The sequence below is a fragment of the Peromyscus californicus genome, unplaced genomic scaffold (genome assembly GCF_007827085.1).
Source record: "Peromyscus californicus insignis strain IS unplaced genomic scaffold, ASM782708v3 Scaffold_21__1_contigs__length_65335640, whole genome shotgun sequence".
In the NCBI taxonomy this organism is placed as follows: Eukaryota; Metazoa; Chordata; class Mammalia; order Rodentia; family Cricetidae; genus Peromyscus; species Peromyscus californicus.
The window spans coordinates 27,083,190-27,102,120 of record NW_026294514.1 but is presented as its reverse complement, the minus strand read 5'-3'; the positions used below and the strand labels follow the sequence as shown (position 1 = coordinate 27,102,120).

Below are 18,931 nucleotides of genomic sequence, written 5' to 3'. Positions count from 1 at the left end.
GGAAATCAAGGCAGGAACTTCAAACAGCTGCTTCCATCCCATCCATAGTCAAGAGCAGAGAGAAACAGATGCATGGACCCTTGCATGGACACCCTGCTGGTGTGTGCTTGGCTCCACTGATTCCTCTATTCTTCTTCGACCGTCTGGGAACTCCTGCCCAGGAATGGTGTGGCCCACAGTCAGCTGGGTCTTTCCACGTTCACAAGCTTAATTAGGACAATCCCCACAGATATGCTTACAGGCCATCCCCATGTAGACAGTCCCCTACTGAGAACCTCTTCCAGGCGAGTCTAGAGTGTGTCAAACTGACGACTTAAGCTAACTATCCCTGGCACTTGCAGGGGGCCGGGAGGATCTCCGTGAGTTTGAGGCCAGCCTTGTCTATGTAGCAAGTTCTAGCCAGGGCAACATAGTGGGACTCAGTGCCCCTCCAAAAGTTAACCATAACATTTTCAGGAGCCTCCTGTCTGCTTCTGTCATTTATTTGTTGATCCAAATTTTTTCAAGTGCTTTTTTTTAGTGTAAACATGTTTCATAGATACAGAGAGTTGGAATGATTGTACGGTGGGTTCTCTAGATTCAGCAAACATTTTGGTATAGAATAAGCCCTCCAGACTGGTGGGTTCTGCTCCACAGAGTCATAGCTGCTGATTGAAAATACTTGGAAAGAAACCTTGTGACGATCCTAAACAAGAACGGACTTTATTTTATAGTGTTATCAATCTTCCTTAAAGACCTCAGCACAGCTATTACTTACAGAGAGCATTTGTACAGTACTAGATTTTACAAGTGTTCTAGAGGGGATTTAAAGCAAATAGGAGCGGGAGCCGCTAGGGATGTGGCTAGGGGGAATAAAACTAGGTACGCAGGAGGTCCTGGGTTCAGTCCCTAGCACCACATAAAACCCGGTATGGTAGCCCATGCTTGTAATTCCAGCACTTGGAAGGCAGAGGCTGAAGTATCTAAAGATCCAGGTCATGCTTAGTTAAACAACTACTCCAGCACAACCTAGGCTATATGAGATCCTGTTTGTAAATCAGTTATACAGGAATCTGTACATAAGTTCTGTGCAAACACTTTGTGCAAACTCTCTGCCCTTTCACTTAAGGAATCTGATTATCCACAGTTTTGGTGTCCACCAGGAGCCCTGAAAACAGTATCCAGGGTAAAGATATGATTGTATGACCTGTCCATCATCCTTCCTTTCTCTCTCTCTCTCTCTCTCTCTCTCTCTCTCTCTCTCTCTCTCTGTCTCTCTCTCTGTCTCCCTCCCTCCCTCCCTCCCTCCCTCCCTCCCTCCCTCCTTCCCTCCCTCCCTTCTTCCTTCCTTCTTTCTTTCTTTCGAGTGTTTTGAGACAGGGTCTCTCTGTGTATCCTTGGCTTTCCTAGAACTCATTCTCTAGATCAGGCTGGCCTTGAACTCACAAGAGATCTGCCTGCCTCTCAAGTGCCAAGATTGCTGCCGCCGGACCCCATCATCTTACTTTTGGGGATACATTTTAAAGAGGATGGATGCATGCCTTTTGTGAACTGGAACTCTGCTCCAGTGACTTTTGAATATAGAGTCACATAGGTCCTACCCACTCCAGGGAAAAAGCAGGGATTGTCATGTCACATTTGACAGACAAGGAAAAAGCAGATTTCGGAAGGGAGATGCTGGTAGCTGGTACCCAAGTGTGTTAGAAATACAGCTTGTTCTTTTGTCTCCTCCTCCTCCTCCTCCTCATCATCATCATCATCACTCAGTAACCCTTTGGCCTTGGCCTTGACTCCACAGTTGAGTCTTTCTTATGGGCTCCTCCACTTCTTGGCGTCTTGATTCTTACCTGTCCCTTCCCACCCCTGTTTCTCTAAGCCCTCTGGCCTGTTCCCCAGAGAGCTGCTGGACAGCTGGCCTACCCAGGTGCACCATGGTGCGGGCCTGGGGCCTGGTGGAGCGCAGTTTGTGCAGCAGAGCGTAGCAGGGGTTAAAGGAGGCGGCAGTGGGGGGCGACGCGCTGACTCCGGGAAGGAGGCGGTGCCCCAGGCCGCCCGCCCGGGGAGGGAGCCGGCAGCGCCCTGGGCGCGCTCACACGCTCGCTCCGCTCGCAGCAGCAGCGGCCTTGGGACCGGGCTCTGCTACCTCTGTCCTGTTGGGCAAGCTCACTCACCGCCTCCCCAGGAGCCACCAGCTTCCTGCCAGCCCAGCTACCCACCCTGCTACTGCCCACCGCCCTGGCCTGCCACCCAGTGGCTCCTCGGTTGGAAAGGTGAGCGGATGCGGCCAGTGAGTGCTTGAATGTGCAAGGGTGCAGGGGAGACAGCCCAGCAATCTGCACACGCTGACGTACCACGCTCTGGCTTCAGATTCTGAACTTGGGGAAGGTGCGATCAGCCCCTCCTCCCCTGTCACACTTCTAGGCTAAGCTAGCCCCTCGGGCCCAACTTGTCAGCCCCGAAGCTGTCAGATGTTCCTGAGGTCTGCCAGGGATGTCTGGGGCGCGGCTGTCCCTGCAAGCGCTGAGCCAGCTTCAGGAAGAGTTTTGTGTGCCGCTAAGTTGCTGGTGTTAATAAGGCTTTGTACAACCGGGAGTGGGAAGGGACCAGAGGCACAGAGGTAAAGGAGTGTGTGTGGGGGGGGGTGTCTCTTTTGCTCACTCCTTGTCCATGGCAGGGTCCGGTAGGCAGAAGACTGTGAGGGGGAGTTTTTTCCCTGATAGTGGCTGGAACTTCTTTGGGGTTCATTCCTCTCTTTGGGGGCGCTCTCTCTGCTCCCCATGATCTGTGTGCAGGGGAGGGGCTGGCTGCAGATGGTTAAAGTGAAAAGCTCTCTAGCATCACTTTCCTCCTCTCTGTGTGGGCCCCATGCCCCCTTGCCATGGGCACAGCCTGGCATGTGTTGCCCCTTGCCCCTCCCCCAGCCAGTAGGCTCATTCCTTCCTCACCCCTCTGGGCAGAAATGTCTAATCCAGGTGGTTAATGAACACACAGGGTCCCCCTACACTGGTCTCCTGCCCGCTACCCCTTACTAAGCTTAAAGAAGCCACCCAGAGCTAACCTCAGGACCAGGGCCAGTATTGCCTGCCCAGATGTTTTTAGGCTGGCCTCTGCCCTAGTAGAGGAAACTGAAAGGGGGTGCCTGGGGGTGGGGTGGGCAGAGAAGCCTGCTGGGCTCTTGGGCTGGGCTCTTCGCAGGGGCGTGGGATAGGGTTAGGGGACAGGATGGGTACTGGTTGGGGAAGTTTCCAGGATCATGAGGTCAGGAAGGCAGTTGTGGTGGGAACAGAAGGGACAGCTGCAAAGTGGGGTTCGGATGTTTGAGGACCGGAGGCTTCTCTCTTGGAAGCCCTTCTGTGTGGCCTAGCAGAGGTGGGGTGGGAGGTGGGAGGGAGGGCCCTTTCCCCTTCCTGAAGCTGCCTGGAGGTGGGGTGGGGACCATTGTGGCTCAGACTTGGCCTCCAGTCCTCAGTGCCTCCTGCCCTTTGCCAGCTGACGGCATCTCTTGTCTCCCAGACCCCAGCTCTCCCCCAAGACTCAAAGCTTACGACAGCCCAAGGACTCTTAGCCCTAACCCTTTTGGCCCAAAGCAGGATGGGGGAGCCCTCCAGGTGGGAGAACCCACTAACACTGGGTTCCCAACATTGTCAGTAGAGAAGGAGTTGACAGGAGGGGTTGGGGCAGGACTTTGATCTGAAATTGAGGATTCTTGGGTGGTGTAGGGCATAGCCTAGGAATCTTTCTGACTCCCCTAGTCCTGGTCTTGAACTTCTGACCCTCTTTTCCTAACCCTTGTCTCGTATTTCATAACCCACCTCCCTTGGAGCCTTAGAGCAGAACTCAATGTGGGGTTAGCCAGGAGGAATGGGCTGAGATAAGGTGCCCGGGAGACTAGGGAGGAGGCTTCTGCTCTGCGGGGGGGGGGGGGTACCCAGCATCAATGGACTTCGTTCAGGGAGCTAGGAAGAGTTGGGGATGGAGATTTGCCTTGGAAGAATGAGGGTTTAAACAGGAGCTTCCAGAAGCTCTTACTGGTCAGTGAGAGGGTGGGCTTTGGTGTAAGGTAATGAGTGGCCTGTCCCAAGGGGCAGTTCAGACAAGCTGGACACTGTGGAAGGATTCCTGCCCTGAGATGTGGTGAGAAAGACGACCTTTGAGGTCTCTGGGGATGCTGAGGTCCTGGGATTCTTAGGGTTGGGGAGTTCTCTGACTCTGGAATGGGGGCTTGGAATGGGGGGTCAGAGTTGTGGCTTCAGGCTTCGAGCATGGGTGCGGACTCACAGGGTCGCCCTCTGACCGCACTGGGGACTAGAGAGCCCTGGAGACGCCTCTCCCTGGCATCCATAGCCGACTGCCCACCAGGTCTGCCCCGGCTGCTTCCTGCACTGCTGCTGAGAGGTGCTTCCTCATGGCCACCCTGGCTCTGTGGTTAACTCCTGGAAGGCCGGTTGGAACCCATGGGCACAGAACACAGGGTAAAGGGGAGGGGATGGCAGGCGCCACAGGTCTTGAGTGTCTGAGGACCAGAAGTGGTTTCCATGTTGGGCGTTCTGAGACCCTCCTCTGAGTAGCCCAAGAGGAGTAGCCTCCTCAGCTATTGGAGATGGTGGGCAGATGAGTGATGCCAGAATCGGAGAACCCAGGGGCAGGCCTCAGTTTCCCTCTTTCCAAGTACTTTAGGGTTGTCAAGGTTTCACTAAGTGGCTTGTGTAATAAGCAGGGTGTGGGGGTAGAGGTGGGGGTGGGGAACAAGCCAAGGGCATTTGTTGTTCTCAAGAGCCTCTCTGGAGGGGTAGGAGAGGAACAGGTGACCTCCCCATGGCCTCTTCAAACCTGTTTTCCCTGGGAAGGAGAGGCAATGGGGGTTGACACTTCTCCAACTCAATGCTGGGGGTGTGGCTTCCTACAGGGAAGCGGGATGTGTGGTGTGTGTGTGTGTGTGTGTGTGTGTGTGTGTGTGTGTGTGTCCGTCCGTCCCTCCCCAGATGTTTCCCTTGGGGTTTAGGACCCTCCCTGGGCTCCATCCTTTCTAGCTCAGCCTGCCTACCCCAGCTTGCCTCTCCCCACAACCCATTCTATGGATACCTGTGGCCCCTTTGCTCCTGAGCATGGAGCCAGAGTCTGAGGTTACTGCACAGAGCCCTCTGCCTCCAATTAGGGCAGTACCTCTCACCCTTCTGGCTTCTTCGGAAGGGGAAGTCCTTCTCATTGTCTAACTTTTATCCCTTGTCTACAGCCAGGAGGTAGGTAGGAGAGACTTCTTAATCAGGGCATTTTTCCTTCTGGATGAAAGGGACCCAGTGATGAGGGAAAGCAGGGGAGGAATGTGAGGGCTGTGTGGAGGCATAGATTGAGCTGCGGGTTCATTGCTGCCTCTCACTTACGTTTTCTCGGTCCTAGAAAGGGAAACTGAGGATTTGGGGATGGTTGGATTTGTCAAAAGATAGGCAGGGTTCCCCCCCCCCCACAACCCCGCCCCCAACGAAACAAAACAAATCAGAAGGGAGTGTGACTGTAGGGGAGAGAAAAGTTTGTTTTTAGACACTGGGGAGGGACAGGCCTCCACTCTGTCCCCAGCATTATCCCCTGAGGCCTCTGGCTCCATGGCTCCCCGGCTGGCTGGCTTTTAGTTTCCAGAACCATTAGGCATGTAGAGGTGTGGGCATAGGCCAGCTGGGAAAGGAATGATGGGGGTGGCAGGGATGCCAGCGTGATAGGCTGGGCTGCCTCCATGGACACCCTGTGCTCGCGCTGGAGCCTCTAGGGCGGCTGGTTCTTGGCCATCTCCCTCCTTGTCCTCACCTTGGTTTCTGTGAGGGAGTTGGAACTGTCATGGGAGGGGATTGGGTCAGTCCCTGGCCCTTCCTCCTGCAGGGCTCCACGGGGCTGTGTGTTCCCTGCCTTTTTAGGGCTTTGAGCTTGCAGCTCAGGCCCGAGCACTGGTTAGGCCAGGGGCTGGTGCAGAAGGGTGGATCCAGGGATCTGACCAGATGAGGGCTGCAGGAGGGCCGCTGTGAGCTCTCCACGCCTGGCCACTGGAAGCTTCCTCCAGGGACCTTCCTGGCCTCCTCTTGGAGTGCATGTGGGACACTCATATGCTGCCAGTGTCCCTTGTTCTGTCCTGTAGGTCTGTCACCTGGCTGTGTCATGGCCTTTGCTTCCCAGGTGATGATGCTTTCGGTACCAAACGAGGCCGGAGGACTGAGGGTTTGGGACAGGCCTGCTGAAAAGCTGTTAGCCTGCAAACAAGGCTACTTTTCCTCCAAAGTATGGAGCAAGGCAGATGGAGGGCATGTGCCTTGAGCCAACCTGCTGGGGACCTGCCTGTGGTAACCATTCCTACCTGCTAGCTGTGTGGTCTCAACAAGAGACTAGGCCTCTCTGAGCCTCAGCTTGCTCTCTAGCGTGGGTCTTGGCCTCATGGCATGGGCATGGAGTTTGAATGAATTTGTTGATTTCAAGTGCTTTGAAGTATGGGATGCAGGTCAGCTGGTAGCCAGCCTGCCTAGCATGCACAGAACTCCGCACTGACTTCCATAGTTGCTTCTTCCCTATGATGGAGAGAGTGTCGGTCAGGATTCCCCGGGCTTCCTTTAAGGGGCTCTTATATCCGAGCAGTGTCTTCCTTCTTTGACTTTGCCGCTTTAGGAGGAAGGCCTGGAATGGAGGGGACCTCAGGCTTGTCTCCCCAGGGAGCTGGAGCAGATATGTGTTTATGGAGGATTCTGAGAAAGTTGCCATCCCAGTAAACAAGTCCCTCTGGGATCCTTCCCCACCCTTCAGACAGCCACTGCTTGCATTAGAACCTCCCAGGCCTGGCAAGGGCCCAGCTGGTCTCCAAATAGGCTATCCTTGACCGTAGCCATAGGGAATTTTATGTTTTAGAGAGGTAACCATTGCAAACTGGCTTAGACCCTCCGGGGCTCCTTGAAGACCGACCAGCATGCCTCTTGCTACAATCTAACTTGGTCCCTTGTTGGTAAGGGGTGGGGGTAACTACCCCAGCCCTCCCTGTGTACACAGGAGCTGAGAGCTTGGAGGATTGGTCCTTAGGTGTCTTAGCTACACCCACTTCCCTCCCAGGCCTCTACCCTCCTTGGGGTCCAGGGCTTTCTGGTGTCTGCCATTCCTTCACTACAGATCAGCTTCTTGGCCTGATCTCTTACCCAGAGATTCCCCACCCAGGAGGCTGAGGTTGCTCTGGGTCAGGGGTGAACACAGTTTCCGGACCCCTGGCCCGCCCAGTTGCAGCTGCAAAAAGCATCAGGCATTCTTTTGAAGGAAGAATGGTCTTAGGCTGATCATGATGACCACTGGGAGGGCTGTCTCTGGCTCCCCTCCTCTGCCTGGTTACCCTCTGCCCTTCTGGACTGTTGATCCTTGAGAGATGAGAAGTGAGCCTCACCTTGAATACATCTTCCACCAGCCCAGGCAATCAGCTGGCCCATAGCCACCCTTCAGGGAGAGGGCTGAGGTTCAGTGCTGGCTGAGCTTGGTGCTAGCAGGGGGCAGGATTATGGCTGAGGCTCCCCCGGGAGAGTTGGGGAGAGAGTGCACAGAGGGTCTCTACCCTGGGGGCACCCTGGCCCAAGGCAGTACAAGAATGGTGCTCTTCCTACTGACAGATCTCAGGCTGGCTCTGCCCGGTGGCTGAGTCCCTTTGCTCTCTGGGCTTCAATGTCCTCACTTAGCAGCCAGAGGATTGGAGAGGTGTAGTGCTGGTTGCTTCTAAAGTGCATCTGCCGGTGGGGGTGGTGGTGGTGAGGGGGCTCCTTGGGTCCCTGGCTGTGAAACTTCACCTTGGGTTGACCTTGCTTCCCTCCCGCCCCGCCCCCACCTCTGGCAGTGGCTGGCAGGAAGTCCTGCCTGATTAGGGCCCTAATCACCGGCTGAGACTCCCAGAATCTGCGGAGCTGGTGAAGCAGAGAGGGCCTGGGCTAAGGAGGGGGGAGTATGAGACCAGGGCCCTGGCTGCCTGCCTGCCATCTGGGTCTGGAGGAGATGGGCTGCTGGGTTTGGGTTGCTTGGGTCCGGCAATGCCCATGAGCCTGCTGAGGAGGCCGGGAGCCCGGGCCAATCCAGCTGGACCTGGGGGGCCTTCCTGATTTCACAGTAACAGCCTTTTAGGGCATCTACTTTGTGCCAGGCAGGGTGCCAGATCTGGGGCTGGAAAGGCCATTGAGACACCTTCGAGTGGGAGACAAGGGGGAGTAGATAGCTCCTCTGCAGGCAGCAGGAGTGGGGTGCAGGAAGCTGTTTGCATGAGTTGGTGGAGTAGCTGAGGTCTCTGAGAGGAAGAGCCCTTTGAGATGGACTTGGAAGGTTGAGAAGGAGTTTTACGGAGGGACTCATTCAGGTATGGGGCATGCATGCATGTAAGGATGGGCCACATAATGACCGTCTGTCCCGTCCAGCTTTGCTACTTACTTCCTGCGTGACATCGGCCGGGCCTCGGTGTCCGGGTCTGTAAGATGAGGGCCACATTCCAGCACAGCCTTGCTGTGTGCTGTGGGGGAGTTGAGACAAACTTCTGTGTGCAAAATGCTTGGCACAGTAAATGCGGTTTAAAGAGGGAACCTGTAACAAAGAGTGGATTTGGGGGAGAGCCCAGAGGTCTTGCTTGGGTGGCCAGGGGTGGGAGATTTCCTGGGCCGAGTCAAAGCAGGGAGCAGCAGAGGGATGTTTACGTAGGAGAGAGATGATGGGGTTGTGGTTCAGGAAAGGGTTCGATGGGGAGACCTGGGGATGAGCTCCAGCCAGGACCTGGGTTCTGCACCTGTGTCCTTAACCCCTGGGACTGGGGAGTCCTCTTGGTGTTCCTGTGCCCGGCTGGACTTCTTTCCTGTGCCCTGAGACCAGGTTGTGGTTCAGGAAGGGGTTCGATGGGGAGGCCTGGGGATGAGCTCCAGCCAGGACCTGGGTTCTGCACCTGTGTCCTTAACCCCTGGGACTGGGAAGTCCTCTTGGTGTTCCTGTGCCTGGCTGGACTTCTTTCCTCGTGCCCTGAGACCAGAGCCTGCTGGCCCTGGGAGCCCTCCCCAGCAAGGCTTCTTAATGAGCTGTGGTGAAGTGAGGTGGACTGAGGGTAGATTGCAGGTTCCAGGAGGCTCCTTTAGGGGGTGTCTTTTTACTGTGAGTCCCCGAACACAGTAGGTCCACTGGTTGAATGAATGAGTGAATGGTCACGAGTATCCCTTAGTATAGGAGCCTGTCTGCTGGAAGTCAGCAGTGCTCATATAAGTGACTGGTAAGGGTGGGGACAGGCTGGTCTGTTTAAAGCCAGGAGGAATGTTGAGTGTCTCAAAAGGCCAGGGGCCAGCACATCACAGTTACAAGTGCTCAGCGGACTGTATGTTGAAGGAGGAGAGGGAATCTCAGGGACCTTCATTTCTTGGAGTGGGGATTATCCTAAGGTGATGTGGCCTTGGGGGGTTAAGTCATGGGCTTTGCAGCCCTGCCATCTGGCTTTGAATCCTGACTCTACCTCTGGCAGGCGGTGCAGACATGGGCAGCTTCCTATTTGTGCTGTGAAATGTGGGCGATAGAGAAGAAGTGAGGCTGGCCTGCTCCACACTCCGCAACCTCTGTCGCTGTGGCTGCTGCTGTCATTGATGCCAGGGGAGGGAGCAGCTCAGGAGAGGGGGGCTTCTGGCTGGGGCTGAATGTAGCAGCTGCTACCAGAGGGGGATGGGAGAACACAAGGGATGGATGAACTCCTCCATGCCTTAACTCCCCTTTGGACAACCACATACGTGGCAGTTGCTGCCCCCAAACTCTGTGGCTGAGAGCATTGATAGTTGGGGGTGAGGAGGAGTGGGGATGAAGGAGGAAAGGTGAGCAGGAGGAAGCCAGGACTCTTGAAATTCCCTACCTGGGACCCCAAGAATTCTACCCCTTGTCTTGTGCCAGAGGCACTGGTCTTCGACCTGTAACCAGAGGTCCTGGGCTCCGTCTCTTGTCTTTAAGACCGATGCCTGCTTCTGGCACTAGCTCGAGCCCCATCTCTCTTAGTGACTGACCTGGCGGCAGTATCTCCAGGCCTCCTCTTCTCCTCCTCCTGAATTGCTACTCCCACTGTGGGGACTGTAGCAGCTCTGCAACAGGGAGAGAGTAGATTGGGGGAGACTGTACCTACCTGAGGTCGGGGAGGTGTTGCTGAAATTGGTTGTGGAGTGGGGGGGGGGTCAGGCTGCTGGTTGCCCATTTTGACACTGTGCAACTTTGGACAGTTTAATTCCCCTTTCTGAGCGTCTGTGAGGGACTGGGCCTAGCTGAGCCATGCCATGGAGCTTTCTGAATGTAGGTTCCTGTTCTTGTGCCTGGGAAGATCTGTGTTATAGAGATGGGCTCCCGGGTATCTTCCAGCATCCCTGGGATCCTGGCAGAGATGCTGGGAAGCTCCCTCCTGGTCCTGGGTTGGGCTGTTGTGTGTCTGGGGACACTGACCATTCCTTTAGGCATCTGTTTCTTGGAACAGAGCAGAGGGCGACAGCTGTTACTGTGAGCAGGCCAGAGTCTGGTGTGCCCCTGTGACTCAGATGGGGATGCTCTGGCTAGAGGGAGGGGGACTGTGGATCTTCTGGCTTCTCCATGGCCACTCTCAGGGAACAGAGTGGGAGGTTTGACTTGGTAGGGTGAACGCCAAGGCCAAGTGAGTAACTTGTGAGTAATGGCTGGTGTCTCCAGGGCAGGTGGCTCTTAGACGCCCGCCCGAGAGTGGGACTGGAGGGCTGGAATGCTCCCCAGAGGTGGCTGAATCACAATCTCAGAACCTGAGCTCCACCCTCCTCCCCCTTGTCTTGAGTAGAGGGTCCTGGTGGGATCCAAGCCTTGGCCATGCCCCCATGATTCTGCCTGTATTAGTCCGACCCACCATCTGGGCTCTCACCCCTTCTCAGCATGGTGGGCGGCTGCCTCGAACTCGTGGCGGACTTGCTAAAGGGCACAGAGTCTGCAGTCTGGTGCTTCTGCATTAGCGTCTAGCTCGGCCCCTCCCAGCTGTGCGACCTCGGCCGACCCACTCTTGTTTAAGTTTGGGTGGCTTCCTGTGGAAAAAGGGGAATCACTTGTGTCTGGTGGATTAAAATGGATCACACGCCCAGTAGATCCCGATACTAAAATTCCCGTTTTCTGGCGCTTGCGTACTTTTGAAGCTGTTTACCCTCCAGTTAGCCCCACTCTGCTTGCAATGATTGGTTCAGACACTTTTAGCCCTCTGTGTGTATGTGTTTATATATGTGTGTGTGAACATTCTCCCTTCTGTTCTTCCAGGATAGGCAGGGCTCAGGCAACCGGCAAGTTCAAGCTTAAAGGTGATCTGTTACTGCCTCAGGCTGCAGGAGAGGGCCCGGTTCTTTTAGGTATTTGGGGAGGGATGGGGGGTGCAGAGACGTGATGGTGCCTCTAGGACCCTCAGACCTCCAGTTCACTTTCATCTACTGCTTTCCCACATCTGGCTCCCCGCTGCACTTGGCTCTGGCTTCTCAGTGCTCTGGGTCACACAGGCAGCTGGATATGCTGGCAGTGCCTTCACGAGCCTGTTCTGGGGTTGGGCCAGAGGGCTAGGGAGTGACTTTGCATCTGGCAAAGTGGTGTGGTGTGTGTGTGTGCTGGGTGCAGAGTGTGTGGTGCCTGGGGCATTGAGAGCTGTGTGTGGTCATCACTGTGTTGTCTGTGGGTGTCTCTGGGTCACAGAGTCTCTATCTGATGGGCGCTTTCTCTCCTCATCTCCAACCTGCCTGCTCTCGGAGGCAGCAGGAGCCAGGTCTGTGGCTGCCTTCCTTCCCTACCTCCCTGTCAGTGTCCATCCCTGAGCTTTTCCCGGGAACAAGGAAACATGACTGGGGGTGGATATGCGTCACACAGAGCTAAACAATGCTGGTTACAGCCAGGCTTGCTCCGGCCTTGGGGCTGGCCCTGCTTCAAGTCTCTGTTGCTGGCTAATTGGGAGCAAGAAGGGCTTCCTGCCTCTCGCCCGCAGATGGTCTTAAAGGAGATTGGTGAGGCCCGGCTGCCCTACCCTAGGGACCTCCCGCTTCCGGGGGCTCTGGGCAAGTCTCATCCATTGCTCACTACTGCCCCTGCCATCTGTGGGTGAGACATTTCTGCAGGAATGACTTTCAGGTACCGGAAGCTTATACTACATAAAGAGTAGAAATCTTAGAAGAGGACAGTGTTTTGATGGAAATTGTCTTTGGATAGTTGTCTTTGATTGACGGTTGATGGGATCTTCACATGCTTATTTTTGCTTTATGTGTATGAGTGTTTTGCCTACGTGTATGCATGTGCACATATATGCATATATGGTGGATGGAGCCTGAGGAGACCAGAAGTTGTCAGATATCCTGAAACTGGAGTTACAGATGGTTGTGAGCCACCATGTGGGTGCTGGGAATCAGACCCAGGTTTTCTGCAAGAGCAGCAAGTACTTTTGACCACTGAGCCATCCTTCCCACCTAGATGGGAATCATCCAAATCTACTCCTTCCTCCATCCTGCGGCTTCTCAGTCTCTTCCATAAAAGGGGGCTGACAATGGAGGTTACATCACAGGGTGGGGCTGGGGACGCAGTGAGTGGAGACGTGTCGGGGAGAGCATTGAAGCCCACACAGGTCCGTTTGTGGCTTTGTGTCCCAGGCATTCCTACAGACAGGAGCTCCGACAACTTCATCCTGACGCTATTCGGGGTGGGTAAGGCATGTGCTCTGCAGCAGAGCTCCACCCTCAGCCTGTTAACTGTTCTCAACCAGACTGCAAAATAGTTCTCACAGGCCCCTTTTACCTATGAGGATACTGAGAGGGAGGGAGTTAAAGGGTATCGGAGCTCACGCCCGGCTTGCAGGCCAATCAGTCTTCTTGCTTTTTAGTTGGACACTTGTGGCTTCTTGGAGGTGTTCAGGAATTTGGAAAGGGCATCTGCGCATACAAGATGTTTTGATCCTGCGGAGCAGAACCTGCTCCCAAGTGATGGGTTCAGTTTAGTGCTGAGCTATTTAGAGTTGTGAGCAGGACAGCATGATCCTTCAAGGGTCCAGGAGACACGAAGTTCATAGATAGACTTTGAGGCTGTGGAATTTCCCCTGACAGACACGAGACTGGCTTTGCTTTTATCCTGCTTTGGCAAGCTTTAACTCCTTTAGAAAGAGAAGTAGCTAGACATCGGGAAGGACTTCCTGTCAGCCCGGTTAGGCTATTTAGGGAGTCCAGAGAATCAACAGAAATGTAAGGCTTTTCTTCAAATTTGAGATGACCTTTTTGATGTTTCTGTGTTGCTGAAATTGTAGTCATCCTGAGGATGGAGAGTGCAGTGAATGTATTGAACATTTCTCCTTTTCCGAGGCTGTCATCCCGAGGCTGGGGATGAGGCTCAGGTGGTACAGTACTTGCCTGGCATGCATGGTACCCTAGTTTTAAACCTCTGTAATGCCAAAAACTGGGTGTAGTGGTGCACACCTGTTATCTCAGTACTTGAAAGAAACAGGCAGGGGGATCCAGAAGTTCAAGGTCATTTTCTGATAAACAAGCAAAATCAACCTGTCATCTGGGTGGTAGAGCAGGGACTTCCTAGAAGTTAGGAAATAGGGCAGAGCTCGTGCTTTGAAGGGAACCCTGCAGCTGTGTAAGGGCAGAGGTCTGCATGCCATTGGTTGGACTGCAGGGTAGCAGGTGCCCTGGCTTAGGAGGAGGCAGGGGGCTGATGCCCCTGTGGGACCCTCTCTGAAGTGCCTGACTCAGCTCAATCCCTGCTCCCGCCTTGCCCCACCTACCTCAGCCTTCCCTGACACAGCCCAGCCCCCCAGCAATTCTTGAGACCTTTGGCTCTGTGGATTTTCCCATTGCTCTTAATTTTTTTTCCCCTCCCAGGCATCCTTCCTGCCTCCTTGTTCTAATATGGTTTAGGGTCAAAGGCTTGTGTTCCCTAAAGTTCTCATGTAGGGACAGAAACCCTCAGTGGGGAGTGAGGGGTGAGGAAGACAGCCTCCTTCTGGGTGTAACCTTGGGAAAAACAGATGGATCGTCATCCTAGGGCAAGAATGGCCTCTTCCAGCTTCCTCTTTTGCAGTTCCAGGCAGATTTATAAGTCTGTTTACATGCCTGTCTCCTCCTGAGGCCACAACTTCCGTCCAGGGTTGGGGCTGGCTCTCGGTCTTCTTTCCCCTCTCTCTCCTCAGCTGGGAGCTCTGTCACCTTGGCCTGAGTGACTGCTTGGCTCTGTTTCTTCGGCCCCGTCACTTCCTCTGGCCCCCTCTTCGACCAGAACTTTGCCCAAGCCCATATAGCCTGTCCCTGGATCAGCTTCTAGGAACTTCCTAGACGTCGTCTGTATGCCATGGGTTGTGCCACTCAGTCCCCTGCGACAAATGCCCAGCCCCAGAAGGAGTGGGGGCTTTCCTGTTCTCTGCATTTCAGAGGGTGCTTGGAAATACACTCAGCCCCACGCACCCAGGACAGAGGCCTGGTTCCTGCATCAGGTGTCTGATTGCCCAGCTGAGTACTGGGCTCTCCTCCCCACATCCCCCCCCCCCCCCCCCCCGGTACCGGGGATCAAACCCAGGACCTTGTGCATGTTGGGTGAGCACTCGGACCGACCGCTGTGCTACATCACCAGCCCTCTTCATGCTTTTTATTCTGAGACAGCGACCTGATCCTGAAACTTCAGTTCCCGAACCTCAGCCTTGCACATAGCTGGGATTCCAGGCCTGTGCTAACAGGCCCGGCTTCTGCCGTCTTCTCCTCTAAGTACCCCCTCTGTCCCCTTGAAGCACCCTCTTCACTCTGTCTTCTGTCCCCTCAGAGCCTCTTCTCACCTCCCTGTAGCTGCCTCTCACATGGTGGCGCGCCTCCTGACGGCCAGCCCTACCCCACTCTTCCTTCTTGCTCTCTTACTGGCTTTGGAGGTCTCAGGCTACTGCAGGGGCCTGGACGTTTGCTTCAGCTGGGCCCTTCAGGTTGCACATTGCTCAGCTCGGTTTGTTGTCCTCCCTCTCTGAGGCCATGGCTCCCGTGCAAGGCCTCCTGTGGTCCTCACTGGGCAAGCCTCGAGGTCCTGGGCAGAATGGAGTCGGTCTTGAGTCTTCCTGGGGCAGAGCCCTCCTTCCGTGTTCATACGTTTGTTTGTTTGTTTGTTTTTTTTTTTTTTTGGTTTTCTGAGACAGGGTTTCTCTGTGTAGTTTTGATGCCTGTCCTGGATCTCACTCTGTAGACCAGGCTGGCCTTGAACTCACAGAGATCCGCCTGGCTCTGCCTTCCCCAAGGGCTGGGATTAAAGGCGTGCGCCACCGCCACCCTCTTTACTGATGTGTAACCTTAGGCTGCGGATGTGGCTTCTCACTGCCATGCTCTTCTTGTCTGTGAAATGGAAGCTGCAAAGCTTTTCAACAGAGGGCAGAATTTGGAACAAAAAAGCAGGAGATGGGCCAGGGGTTTTGAGGGAAGATTGAGAAGTGGGCTGACAGGGATAATCCCACAGGTCCCCATGGGCAGTAACAGCTGTATTAGAACATTTAGACCGGATCCCCACACTCAAGATCGAAAGGCCTTTAGACTGAGGAGTAACATGGCTGGTGTACATTTTAGAAATGGCTTCCTGGTTGCTAAGAAGAGACCAAAGAGAAGAGAGGAGGTCCTGGGAAGGGTTAATGTCACCGTGCCTTTGACTCAGGGCACTGTGAGTTATGACCCCTTTGGGATCATACATCGGATATTTACATTACGATTCATAACAGTAGCAAAATTCCAGTCATGGAGTAGCAATGAAATAATTTTATGGTTGGGGGTCACCACAACATGAGGAACTGTATTAAAGGGGCACAGCATTAGGGAGGTTGAGAACCGCTGCTGTAGGGTGTTGATTCCAGTTGCCAGTGTGTGCCATCTTCCAGGCCAGCTCTGAAGGGGATCAGCTTTGGTAGTGAGGCCTACCTACTTGGATCATATCTGGGTTTGCTCTCCCCACCTTTATCCTCTCTCCCTAGTTGCTTGGGGACCTTCCGACTGAGGGTCGCTCTGATGGCTACATTCCATGGGCTCCCAGAGGCTCAGGCGCACCCAGTTATCTCATCCTCCTACAGGCCGGCTGTTTGATGAGTGGGCTGTATATCATGTGGGCTGTGAGAGTCACTCCCGCATGTGGGGAGACATGGGGAGGGGTCTGCCGGGAGAGCAGTTCCCCTGCCCGAATAGCCCACCTGACAACCGTGTAGGACCTGGCAGTGGGCCGGGCAACCAACGACAGGTGCCACAGAAGAGGATCCAAGCCAGAGGAGCAACTTGGGGACATAGTGGGGGTCGTGCTGGGGACCTTGTGGGTCCTGGGGGGGACAGTATTCTGAATCAGTGATCTGCGACAGCATTGGGTCCTGTCTTCCCCAGGTTCTAGTCAGGGCTATGTTTATAGGAAGGGCAAGCCCCTCCAGATCTCAGTCATCACTGGAGCTGAGGGATCCAGGGCAGGGGCCATCCTTCTGGCTCAAGGTGTCCCTGGAAACAGGCCTCTTTTTGACTCCTGGCAAGGAGGAACTCTGTACACTTCCTTTCCTGGTCAGAGCTGAACCCTATATAAGGGAAGGAAAGAGCCTCGCAGCTGGCTGGGAGCTAGAGAGGGACAGTGAGTACTGTCCTGCAGGGTTTGCACAGGCTTAGAGGCCATGAACCCAAGACAAGGGCCACCCCTCCACTTCCAAGACCTCTTGTGCCTAGGGCCTGAAGCTCATCCCGGGAGGCTGGTGACTTTGAGCCCTGCTGGCATTCTTCAAGCAGTCTTGTCTTGTTTCTGGGCTTCAACCCCATGGTCTTGGCATCTTTTGGGCATCCACAAGGCCCAGGGAACACCTAGGTTTCCGGGATAATACAGGGTGACTCAGTAGGGGACTTTGATTGCCCCAATGCCCTGAGGATATGAGCTCACAGGTGAGGTGCCATTTGGTGGTTTCCTCATTTATAGGCATGGATACTTGACTTTTCACCATGTGGTGATGTTTTGTGAAGAGCTTAGATGCTGGCTACCTCCTGGTTGACCATAGACAGAGTGGTGGGTGGTGGCTCTTCTTGGGAGTGGAAGGAGTAGCGGCTCGGATGGAAGCTCTGGGCTAGGGTTCTTAGATTTGGGGGTACCCAGTGGTTCCCTGGCCCTAGGCTTCAGGCTCCTTTTCTCCCCCTACCTTTCTTTTCCTGGTTTCTGTTGGTATGGTTACTGTATGTCCCTGCTTGCCTTAAGTTCTCTACTCTTCCGTTCTTCCTGCCTCTGTGCCAGGAGTTCTCTCCCTGGAGCATAGTTCTGATGGTCCTTCCTCTACTCGAGAACCTTCAGTGGCTCCTCAGTGCCAGCAGTCAAAAGTCTGATCTCTTTTCCTGGCCATTCATAGTTTTCCATGGTCAAGCATGGAAAGGGTGGTGCTTGGCTCCTCCCCTTTTATACCCACCTCAGTGGTCCCTTGGGTGTGTCTTCCCTTCACCCAGCTAAAGGGGAGTCCCAGCAGTTCTTTTGACATGCCAAGCATTACCACTTCCACATCTCTCACGTGGATTAGCGTCACCAAAAATAGAATCTTTCCTGTCAAAACAGACTTCACCTCGGAAGTGAGCATTAGGCCAAGCCGCACACATGGCCTGTATGTTTCCCTTTTGTGGGAGTCGGGGTGAGGAGTGGAGTGGAGCAAGGGCTCTACGTGGGAGTGTGACACACAACGGAGGGACAGAAGTGACGCCTCCTCTGTGCCCGGCTCACTGTCCCTCCTTGGGATGCCCATACTCTCTCGGTGACCTGCCGGTCCAACACCCTTGCCTCATCCAGCCATGGGGCAGAGAACAGGGAGGGAAGCAGGGGACAGTTTCTCCGAGAGCCTGCACGTTTGTTGGGAGGTGGCCTGAGACCCTGGGAGCTAGTGTGCTGATGCTCACCTTGCTGGGGTTGGGGCTGGGGGAAGAGGGACCACATATGTTAGACTATAGCTTGAGATGAAGGAACCTGAGCAGCCTTCCTGGTCGTTCCTGCCCAGGGACTGCTGCCAGATGTTTGACTTCTGTGAGCCTTTATTTTATTTTTTTTTTTACTTCAAAAACTGGTCTGAAAGTGCAAATGTGAATGTCTGTAAAGTGCCCAACTCAGTGACACACAGTAGGTGCTTTATAAACCCCATTGTCCCTCTGTGCCATACACCATTTGGTGTCATTAATGTGGATACCTGGACATGCTGGACAGAGATGCGAGTCACCATTAATACTTCTTGAAGTGAGCCACGTGTCCATCACGCATGGATCCACTCAGGGTGGTAGGTGCACATGGTGGGACAGTTTTTACCTTGAACCTCGGTGGATCTTAGAAATGTGGATTCAGGGTCATGAAATTGGCTCTCGTGGCTGCCACCCTGGGTTCTTCAATCAGGATCAGTACAACACTGTTGCCTGTGGCCTGACTTCTCGGTACATGGACACTGCCTTTACCTTGTGTCTTTGTGAGTTCTCCCTCTTTGGCCTTCTGTGTCCTGATCTCTTCCTGTAGGGACAATAGGTTGTCCTGAATCAGGACTCACCTTGGTGGACTCACTTGTCACCTCTTTAAAGAGCCTGTCACTGGGCACATTCCAAGGGACTGGTTTGGATTTTCACATGCCAATTTGAGGGCATGTTATTCAGCTAGTACATGAAGGGGAGTCAGCCAGACACAAAATGACAAGCATGTGATTGGTCTTTTATGAATATATCTGTTGGCAAAGTGCAAATGTCCTGGTAGAAGACTTTCTGTGGCCTCACAGGATGTATGTGTGGGTCTCCTCATCATCAGCAAACAGTTCTGCAGTGGTGACATCTGTAGGTGGCCTCCAACCCAGCTTAGCTCAATATCACACCAGACACAGTGGCATACCCATAGGCTGGGTACTGGGTCCCAGGGCTGCCTTCTGTCTTATAGGTGCCAGTTTCAAACTCCAGGGTGTCTTTGTGTTTCTAACCGATTGGGT

The 18,931-nt window shown here is 54.2% G+C and overlaps 1 protein-coding gene across 11 annotated transcripts in view; it reads left to right on the top strand.

Moving 5' to 3' along the window:
- The window catches only part of Tns1 (tensin 1), a 222,643-nt gene that overhangs the window by 85,912 nt on the left and 117,800 nt on the right, over positions 1-18,931 (top strand). The window contains exon 1 of one of the 11 annotated variants that reach the window (XM_052749834.1): positions 2,058-2,249. The exons of 9 other annotated variants lie outside the window; for them this stretch is intronic. The gene's annotated coding sequence lies outside the window, so the exon portion shown is untranslated. Of the gene's footprint in view, positions 1-2,057; positions 2,250-7,994; positions 8,333-18,931 lie in introns of those variants that run through there. One more of the 11 variants, XM_052749835.1, reaches the window with a different exon arrangement.